Here is a 9,167-nt window from a genome sequence, read left to right as displayed (position 1 = left end):
GCCTCGCCAGCGGGCAGCAGCAGTTCCCCCCGGGACACGGAGGCTGGGGGGGGGGGGCAAACCACAGCTGGGATTAGACCCCGTTCATTTCCCAGATGCTTATACGCAGGATCGGGGTATGGGGGGACACACACATACACGAATTTCCCCCTTTCCATCCTCGTCTGGTCTGTGCTGGTAAGGCACAAAGAGGAGCGGTGGAAGATAAATGAACAGCTCCCCCAAGCCGGGATTTGAGCAATCAGGAAATATAATCTGAGCTGGAAAGTGCCCGAGCATCTGTTGGGTTATTAATAAATTGTATGCAATCTGTCCGGGATGAACCTCGGGACGGAGGAGAGCCATCTGCTCCCGAGCGGCGGCTCTACTGGGTCTGGGGAATGAACTTCGCAAACGAAAGGCAGTGGGATCGGCCAGCCGGGCTGGCACAGCTTTTCCAGGGTGGGATAACAGGGTGGGGGGTCCCCTCAGCCCCGGGACAGGATGCACAGAGAGCTGGGATTCAGGCTGAGCGTGGGCATCACCAGTCCTGGCAGGCTCGGCCAGCTCCCGGGCAACTCGCCCTTTCTTTCGAGATCCTTGCCAAAAATCCAAGAGTCCTGGGCCAGCGAGACCCCTGCTCCCAGGGGCCGCCTTGTGTCCCCACTCCCGGACTGGGAAACCTGTCTCGCCTGTCCTTCCTCTCGGTCGGTGCTAATTGCCGCCCCTAAATGTCATTCTCCACGTTTTATCCTCCACCTCTAACGGTGCCCGACGGGTTTTCTCGCGGCAGCTGGCGAGGATTTCCAGCTCAGCCTTTCCCAACGCAGCCGGAGGGGCGGGCAGGGCAGCGACCCCTCAGCCCACCGCCATGTCTCCGTGCCTGCTGTCCCCCACGAAAACGGGGACATGTGGGGTGCTGTGCACTCCCAGATGTCCGTTATATTAACTCGGGATGGCTGGGGACGGGGACATATCACACGAGCTCTCCTCACCTGATGAGTAACCAAAAGGTTTATTGCCCAGGACTGGGCCCCTAAACCACTTCATACGTGAGAAATCTCGGGCTCCTGTTGTCCCAAATCTGGGTTGTTTACCCAGTGTGCAATACACCAATCTCACACACAAAACAGGGGTATGTATGTATTTCAATAATTAATCAATTAATTTCTCGCAGAGATGGATGCTCTAGCAGACCTGATTACAGTCGCTTCGCATATTTATACCACTCAGAATAACAGGTCCGGCTTTCGGTCACACCTACTTCACGACAATTGGTTAGCTCTTTTCTCACGTTAGTTTCAAGATACAATACTTCTTAAATTCATTACCCGTGCTCGGCGAGCAGGGGGGTCTTTATCTGTGGAGGAGGCAATTTTAGCAGTAAAGGTGTGGTTTTCATTTTATAATCGGAGAGTTTGCTTTGAAGACACTAATTAGTGGGATTTCGCTGATAGTTCACAACTTTTATCAACGTTATGCACCTGCAAGGATATACATCCCCTTAGTTTAATAAATGTTTTCATGCTCCAGGTCGCTCCTTATCTGTTTGGGCTTCTAGAGCAGGTCTGCACTCCTTGAGCCTATCTTGGTGTTTCTTTGTTCTGGCAGATTTATGACATCATCCTGCTCTTTGCTTGTCTTGATTCTCCCTTTCCCATGCACATCCTGGCTTATTTCATGCTATTTTGACAACCATCCATCCAGCTTTCGGCACCTTCTGCGGCAAGATATTTCCTTTTTTTTTTTTTTATTAGTCTCTCAGTTTCTTTTCAAGGGTATAGTCGTTAGCAGGGCCTGCATTACTTATACAAAGTAATTTGGCTTGCTCAAGCCAAGTTCTGTTTCACAGGATAATCATTCTCCTAATTCATGTGTATCACTCCCATAAACCCCACTCGGAGGAACTCCAGCCAAAATAAAAGCCAGCTGAGGATAAAACCTACAGCGATAGTGATAACTCAGAATTAAGAGTGAATTAATAGTAAATGGATGTGTGGTATAAACGCGCGTGCTTTGCTGATTTCCCTTGAAGAGTGTCGCGGTTTAGCCCTCGTTACCACAGTTTCTTGCCCACTTTCCCCCTCCCCAGCGGAAAAAAAATTGGGAAGAAAAGAAAACTCGTGGGTTGAGATGAAGACAGTTTACTAGAATAGCAAAGGAAAATTACAATAATAACAGAATATGAGGATATTAATACACACAAAATGAACAACGCACGATTTCTCACCACCCGATGTCCCAATGACCGACACAGCCCGCCCCGAGCAGCGATCACGGAAACGAAACCGAGCAGCAAGCAAAGGAGTGAAAGGGAGCCAGCAAGGGAGAGGGAACGATGCCAGCGAGTGACAGAGGGGGATGCCAGAGAGATGCCCCCCGCCACTGGCAACCCCCGCTTATGCACTGAGCATTACGTTTCTGGCATGGAACACTCTCTTTGGCCAGTTTGGGTCAATTATTCTGTCTGTCTTTCTCCCAGCTTCCTGCATCTACACGTTAGCGAGACTTAGGAATCCAGACAGTGTCCTTGCTCTCATTAACAACTCATACCATCAGCGTGCTTATCAACATTCTTCACATACGAAATCCAAAATGCAGCGGCTACTGAGAGGAAAATTAACTCCATCCCTGCCGAAACCAGGACGAAGAGGAACTTTAAAAACGAGAGAAACATCTTTCCCCCGTAAGGTCACAAGATTCATGGACTGCCAACACGGCGTGAAGTCAGCAGGACGCAACAGTAGCTGGGGTAAAGGTAAAGGCCGGCGGGGGGAGATGGCGACCACAGACTCAATTCAGGACCAAAACTTCTTGCGCCCCCCCGCCCCGTAAGAAGCACGCCTGCTAAGGTATAGAGCGAGCGAGGCTAATTTAAATATAACTAACCAATTAATTGGGCGGATTTTTGCCAACCATTTAACAAAACAAGCAGGTTGTAACTCTCGTGCCCGACGGCAGGTCTGGACTTTGTGGAACGCTACCTAGCTCCCTTCTCTGCGCGGAATGAATAAACACCCCCGCCGGTGTGCGCACCGGCCTTGCATACTGGGTAAAATAAACCCAGCTTCGGGACAACAGCAGCGGAGAGGCGGCAGGGCAACGGCCGCAGCCGCCGCCCCGGCGGGGTCGCTGCCTCAGCTCCCTCGGCGGCGGAGAGCGGGAAAAGGCGCCGCTTCCACCTCGGGGGTCGAGGGGGAACGACACACAGGCAAAACCCCAGCCCCGCTCCAGCCCACAACTACCCGTGATGGTCCCGGCGCGGCCGCCGAGACGGGGGTGGTGGTGGCGGACACTTCCGGCGGAAGTGGGAAAAGCAGGGGGCGGGCTGTGCCTGCGCTGCCGGGCAGCGGAGAGGTCTGAGTTGGTTCCGCGCAGTATTATTATTATTATTATTATTATTATTATTATTATTATTATTATTATTATTATTATTATTATTATTATTATTATTATTATTATTATCCGCTTTCCAACCGGCCCCGCTGTTCCCTTCCCGCGCCTGGCGGCGGTGGGAGCCGGGCAGGGACCTAGGCCGCTCCCCGTGCTCGCAGGCAGGCACTGAATCCATCGAGGGGGAAGCTGGGCTCCTGCGGGAAGGCTTTTGCGTGAGCCGGCGGTGGGTCCTGTCACCATGCGGGTGACCGGCTGAGCCTTTCTGTAGCGGCGGGGCGGCCGCCCGGGAAACGCGGGGGGAGCGGGGCCCCGGCTGTGCCGGCGTCCTGAGAGCAGGGGTTGGGCTGGGGGTCCGGTCCCTTCTCTCTCAGCGTGCCCGCATTACGTTGCGGGGGGATGTGCAGACGCAAAAACGAAACCCCGCGGCGGTGGGAGCTGCGGTGCTCCAGGCCCGGCCCTGCGGAAGGACCGGTGGGACCCCGTGCAAGCGGTCCCTCTCTCAGTGGTTAGGGCACTCTTGGGTGGCGGGAGAGGCTGTTCAGTTTCGGGAAGGCTTTGAAACCAGATCTCGGGGTTTTTTTTGTTTTGTTTTTTTTGGGGTTTTTTTTTGTGGTTTTTTTTTTTTTTTCGTGCCGTGCTCTAACCGCTAAACTGAGCTAAAGAGGTGTGAAGGACCCGCTTCGCTGGAAGGCAAATGCAACGATGTGAGCTTGGGGCTCGCCTGCCCTTCAGGAGGGGACGGGCTCTTCTTTCCGGATCCCTGTCGACGGGGACAGTCTCCCAGAGCCGGCTGATCTGGAGCTGCTGTGAGGCACTTTCCATCGCAGGGATGGTAAAGCTGGAAGTGTCCTGTGTCACGGCAGCGATTCTGCCGCAGCTGCTGCTTTTCTCCCTCTTGCTGAGCCTCCATATCTTGTCTCAAAGTCCAACTGAAGTCAGGCTTTGAGTCCAGCGGGGGTCGAACTAGAGCTTTCAAAATATCCCTGGAAGAGTATGTCTGTCTGTCTCTCCGCTGTCTAAAGAACGACAGGACGTGAACCTTTTGGCTGGCCGGAGCTATTATAACTGTTTACTTTTTCTAAGAATCCAGGGATCACTCCGTAAGCTCTGATGGGTTTTCACTCCTTCCTGTGAAGTGAAGGAGACTCAGAGTAACACAGCACTTGGTGCATTGTCGGGGTGTAAAGGTGAGTAGCTTTTACTGATTTGTCTGTACAGATTCTTTCTTGATGTGGATAACCTCTCAAGACTGACTGAAAGTGGGAGTGGCTAAACTGAACAACACCTCAAGTGCTTTTTGCAGGATCATCTCAGCTTTTCCATATGACTTTCGTGGTTTCTTGTTATAGATACAGTTGGTATAAAGACAACTTAGCTGGACATCTGTGATAGCAGTGCAACGCTACAATGCTTAAGGATTTGCCAGTGTTACCTGCTACCCTACTGCTACTCAAGTTGTAGCTGAATTTCATCAGAATGTGAGAATTTCACATGAATTGGATTTGAGTAAGCAAGAAACAACTCTTCCAACATGTTGGTTAACCTGGATTCTTTAGCTGTTTCTTTACGTACAGAAACAACTTTATCCTGAGCTAAGCTCAGATTTCTGGCGTTGTGGAACCATTTTTTTCCAACTGCTGCTTGGTGGATATAGAAATGATGCAGAGAAGTGTTCAGACCACAGGGAAAGGGACACCATGTCCTCTGTCCTTGACATCCATGCTTGTCATCTCATTAATGGCTGTTTACTGATTTAAAACATCCTACTACATTTTACAGTAAACTTAACTTAGACCCTAGCGTGGCTCTAAGATACTCAAATATGAAATGGTGCTCTTTTTGCTGACATAGACGTTTTATTTTCATCCCTGTGAATATGGCATGACATATTCCTCCAGAGAAGATCTGCTTATTCCAGGTAAGTGAATTAACTTAGCAAGCAGATAAGTAGGGAAGAAAACCTCACAACAACCCTGTCCTGCTTAAACACCTCTTGTCCTGGACTCACACAGAGTGAGCATGATGAAGTTGTTAAAAGAAGATCCATCCTGGCATCTCTTCCTATCCATGAGTCAAGACAGTGATCTCTACCCAAACCTTTATTTCCTTTTGCTATGTGAATTAAAACAAACCGCCAGAAAACTCCAGGAAACTCAGAAGTCAGGAACATGTCTCCAGGTTAACTTGGCAAAAAATCATGCCTTGTAGAATCTTACTCATCAGTCCTCTGTTATCAAAAAGATCTGTTCTGTCACCTACACCTTGAAAAAGTTAAGAAATGCTGTTGTACTTGGTAGAATAGATAGTCTCTCTCTTTACCTGTGGTCTATAGTAATGGCAGTGTGAGACTGCAGAAAATCCGTGTGTAGACCTAAACAATGGAAGAGAATTACAAAACCTGCGTGGGCATTATGAATGCAATAGGGATGGGCTAATGAGCTTAGTAAATCTGAGTCCTCAGCAGCAGCACTGTCTACCAGAAGTTCCTTTTGCCCTTTCCCCTGGGCTGCTCCTCTCAAGAGCAGCACCGGAGGGGGAAAACTACTTTTCATCTCCAAAGGCTGAACTTCCATGAGGATCTGGGATATGAAACGTGGTCTGTCTGAATGCCTTCCTTGGGAAGAAACCCTTGTCACTGGCTGGGATAAGGAAATACAGGTAAGTTACAAAGACACAGTAGGAAAATGAGTTTGTCTTCACATTCTGATAGCATAGACCATACAAAAGTGGCATCAGGGTCAGATCTGAAATCAAGACATCATTGCTGTCTACAGAAAGCCTGACAACCTTCAGCGGCAGATTTCTTTATGAACCAGTGGCACTGTGGAGATCAGTGCAGCAGGAATACAAAAAGGTCAGTAGGCACAATTGTGTTCAGTAATCTTTTGAACTGTGGTCTGTGTACATGAGCTGTAGACATAATGCCGGAAGTGGCTCTCATTCTTGGTCCGACTGCGGGAAGTGCGGGTGTGCAGGGTTGGTGATGGTGAATGTGAACGGGGATGGATGAAAGCTCTATGGGAAGGTGGTGGATTTTGCCTTGAAGCTTCAAATGGTGGTCAGAAATCCTCACAGGGCGACACATCTGGCTTTGGTGGGGACAGGGGGAGTGGGAGATGGTAATACTTATTCCAGTATCCTGCAATACCGACAAGCTTCTGGCACAAGGTAAGCATGAATGGAGAGCACAGATATTGGAAAAACTCAGCCCTGCCTTTATGTAAAGGAAGGATCTTGCTCATGGCCCAGCTCTCTTCTGCTTCCTTCCAAGGAACTGGAGTCATCATGCCTGTTGACTGCATGTCCTCCCTTGTCCTCCCTGGCTCAGAGTACAGGGGAATGTGGAGCAACGCGCATTTCTGAGAGTCTACTCTCCTTCTGCATTCCCTTTCCACTCAGCATTTCATAGCAGTGTGATCACTTGTGCTGTCAGGAGAGCTGATGGGTAACATGGACTGTGAGAAGGGGATCTGTTTCCCAGTTTTCCTCTTTCCTTCTACCCTCAATCCTTATAAGACTTCCTGAGGGCACCAGTGTGTGAACCCCCTCACCCTGATGTCTTGGTTACAAAACATTTCTAGACTTACGTTGTTGCAAGAAATGTGTAGACCTGCATGGCTTCACTAAGGGCAAATCGTGCCTGTCGAATTTGGTGGCCTTTTACGACGGTGTTACAGTGTGGGTGGATAAGGGAAGAGCAGCTGTCATCATCTACCTGGGCTTGTGCAAAGCATTTGACACTGTTCCACATGACATCCTTGTCTCTAAACTGGAGGACATGGATTTGATGGAGAGGTGGGCCCATGCAAACCTCATGAAGTTCGACAAGGTCAAGGGCAAGGTCCTGCTCATGGGTCGTGGCAATCCCAGGCACAAATACAGGCTGGGCGGAGAATGGATCGAGACCAGCCCTGAGGAGAAGGACTTGGGAGTGCTGGTGGATGAGAAGCTCAACAGGAGCAGGCAATGTGCCCTTGCAGCTCAGAAGACCTACCGCATCCTGGGCTGCATCAAGAGGAACGTGGCCAACAGGTCAAGGGAGGTGATTCTCCCCTTCTGCTCTGCTCTGGTGAAACCCCACCTGGAGTACTGCATCCAGTTCTGGAGCCCCCAGCATAAGAAGAACATGGACCAGTTGGAGCAAGTTCAGAGGAGACCACGAAGATGATCAGAAGGCTGGAGCACCTCTCCTATGAGGCCAGGCTGAGAGAGTTGGGGCTGTTCAGCCTGGAGAAGAGGAGGCTCCAGGGAGACCTTATAGTGGCCTTCCTATACCTAAAGGGTTCTGGAAGATGGGGACAAACTGTTTAGCACGGCCTGTTGGCATGGGACAAGGGGTAATGGTTTTAAACTAGGAGGAGGTAGATTTAGATTACACATAAGGAACACATTTTTTCCTCTGAGGATGGTGAAACACTGGAACAGGTTGCCCAGAGAGGTGGTAGATGTTCCATCCTTGCAATCATTCCAGACCAGGCTGGACAGGGCTCTGAGCAACCTCTGATTGAAGATGTCCCTCCTTCTTGCAGGTGGTTGGACTAGATGACCTTTAAAGGCCCATTCTAACCCAAACTATTCTATGATTCTCTGTGGAACATACATTTTTGGAAAAACTTCACTTAACCCTCAGGGTTTCTCGTAGAGGAACCCTGACCACAGTCATCCTGGACTTGTCCCATTAATTGACAAATATATTCAATGCAATTCATGGCAAGACCATTTCACTAAGAACACAACTGTGAAAGATTAGTTTTGGACTGCTTGAGCTAATGGCAGGAGCTACAAGTCAAGATAAGTATAAGTTATAATAAACATCACTCCAACAGAGAATAAAGCATCTCCTTAAATGTTCAATGGGACTTTTCTGCCTGTTTTAACTGAAGAACAAAATTCAGGCCTCGAAGTAATTAGTGAAAACCACTATGTATTAGACAAAATGGCAGAAGAGTGCTTCCTGAAGAAGCTGGGGAGAATCATATGAACTTCTCCTAAACCAATACAATGAATATACTGGTGATAACTATTCAGCAACAAAGTGAGAAAGAACTGAAGTGCATGGAATGGAATATGATAAAGCTAAGGCTAACTAGTGTGATTTGCAGAGAATCATAAGAGACAATTTGTGCAGAGTGCCACGTGATGCCACTCTGACCTAATAAACATATGATAAAAGTGGGAGAAGGGTGGGGAAGGACCTTTCATTACACCTAAAAAAAAAAAAAAAATCACAGATGAGAAGAACAACAGAGAAGAGGATGTGCAGCCCCTGAGAAAGGATTACTGTATGGTACACAGCTAAAACCATTTTTGATACAAAGGTCTGTAACAACAGAGTGAGGAGAAAACAGAATTTATGACAGCGATGGGCATTTGTGGACCACTGTGGCAGTGTTGGGCACCCATGCTGGGTCCTCTCTTGGATCACAACAACCTCATGCAATGCTACAGACTTGGGGAAGAGTGGCTGCAAAGCTGCCTTGGGGAAAAGGACCTGGGAGTGTTGATCGACTGCCAGCTGAATATGAGCCAGCAGTGTGCCCAGGTGGCAAAGGTGGCCAATAGTATCCTGGCTTTTATCAGAAACAGTGTGGCCAGCAGGACTAGGGAAGTGATCGTCCCTTTATACTTGACACTGGTGAGGCTGCACCTTGAATACTGTGTTCAGTTTTGCACCCCTCACTACAAGAAAGGTGTTAAAGTGCTGGAGTGCATCCAAAGAAGAGCAACAAAGCTGGTGAAGGGTCTAGAGAACAAGACTTATGAGGAGCAGCTAAGGGAACTTGGGTTGTTTA

The 9,167-nt window shown here is 49.0% G+C and overlaps 1 long non-coding RNA gene across 1 annotated transcript; it reads left to right on the top strand.

Annotated features, from left to right (window-relative positions):
• The first annotated feature begins 4,026 nt into the window (after positions 1–4,026).
• LOC147598955 (uncharacterized) lies at positions 4,027–9,167 on the top strand. Its single transcript, XR_015260141.1, has 2 exons — positions 4,027–4,562; positions 4,725–9,167. It is a non-coding gene; the product is annotated as an uncharacterized LOC147598955 (long non-coding RNA).

The sequence above is a fragment of the Chlamydotis macqueenii genome, chromosome 14, assembly GCF_036417535.1.
Source record: "Chlamydotis macqueenii isolate bChlMac1 chromosome 14, bChlMac1.mat, whole genome shotgun sequence".
Taxonomy (NCBI): Eukaryota; Metazoa; Chordata; class Aves; order Otidiformes; family Otididae; genus Chlamydotis; species Chlamydotis macqueenii.
Note: the sequence above shows the minus strand (reverse complement) of the source record. Positions and strands in the feature narration are given on the sequence as shown.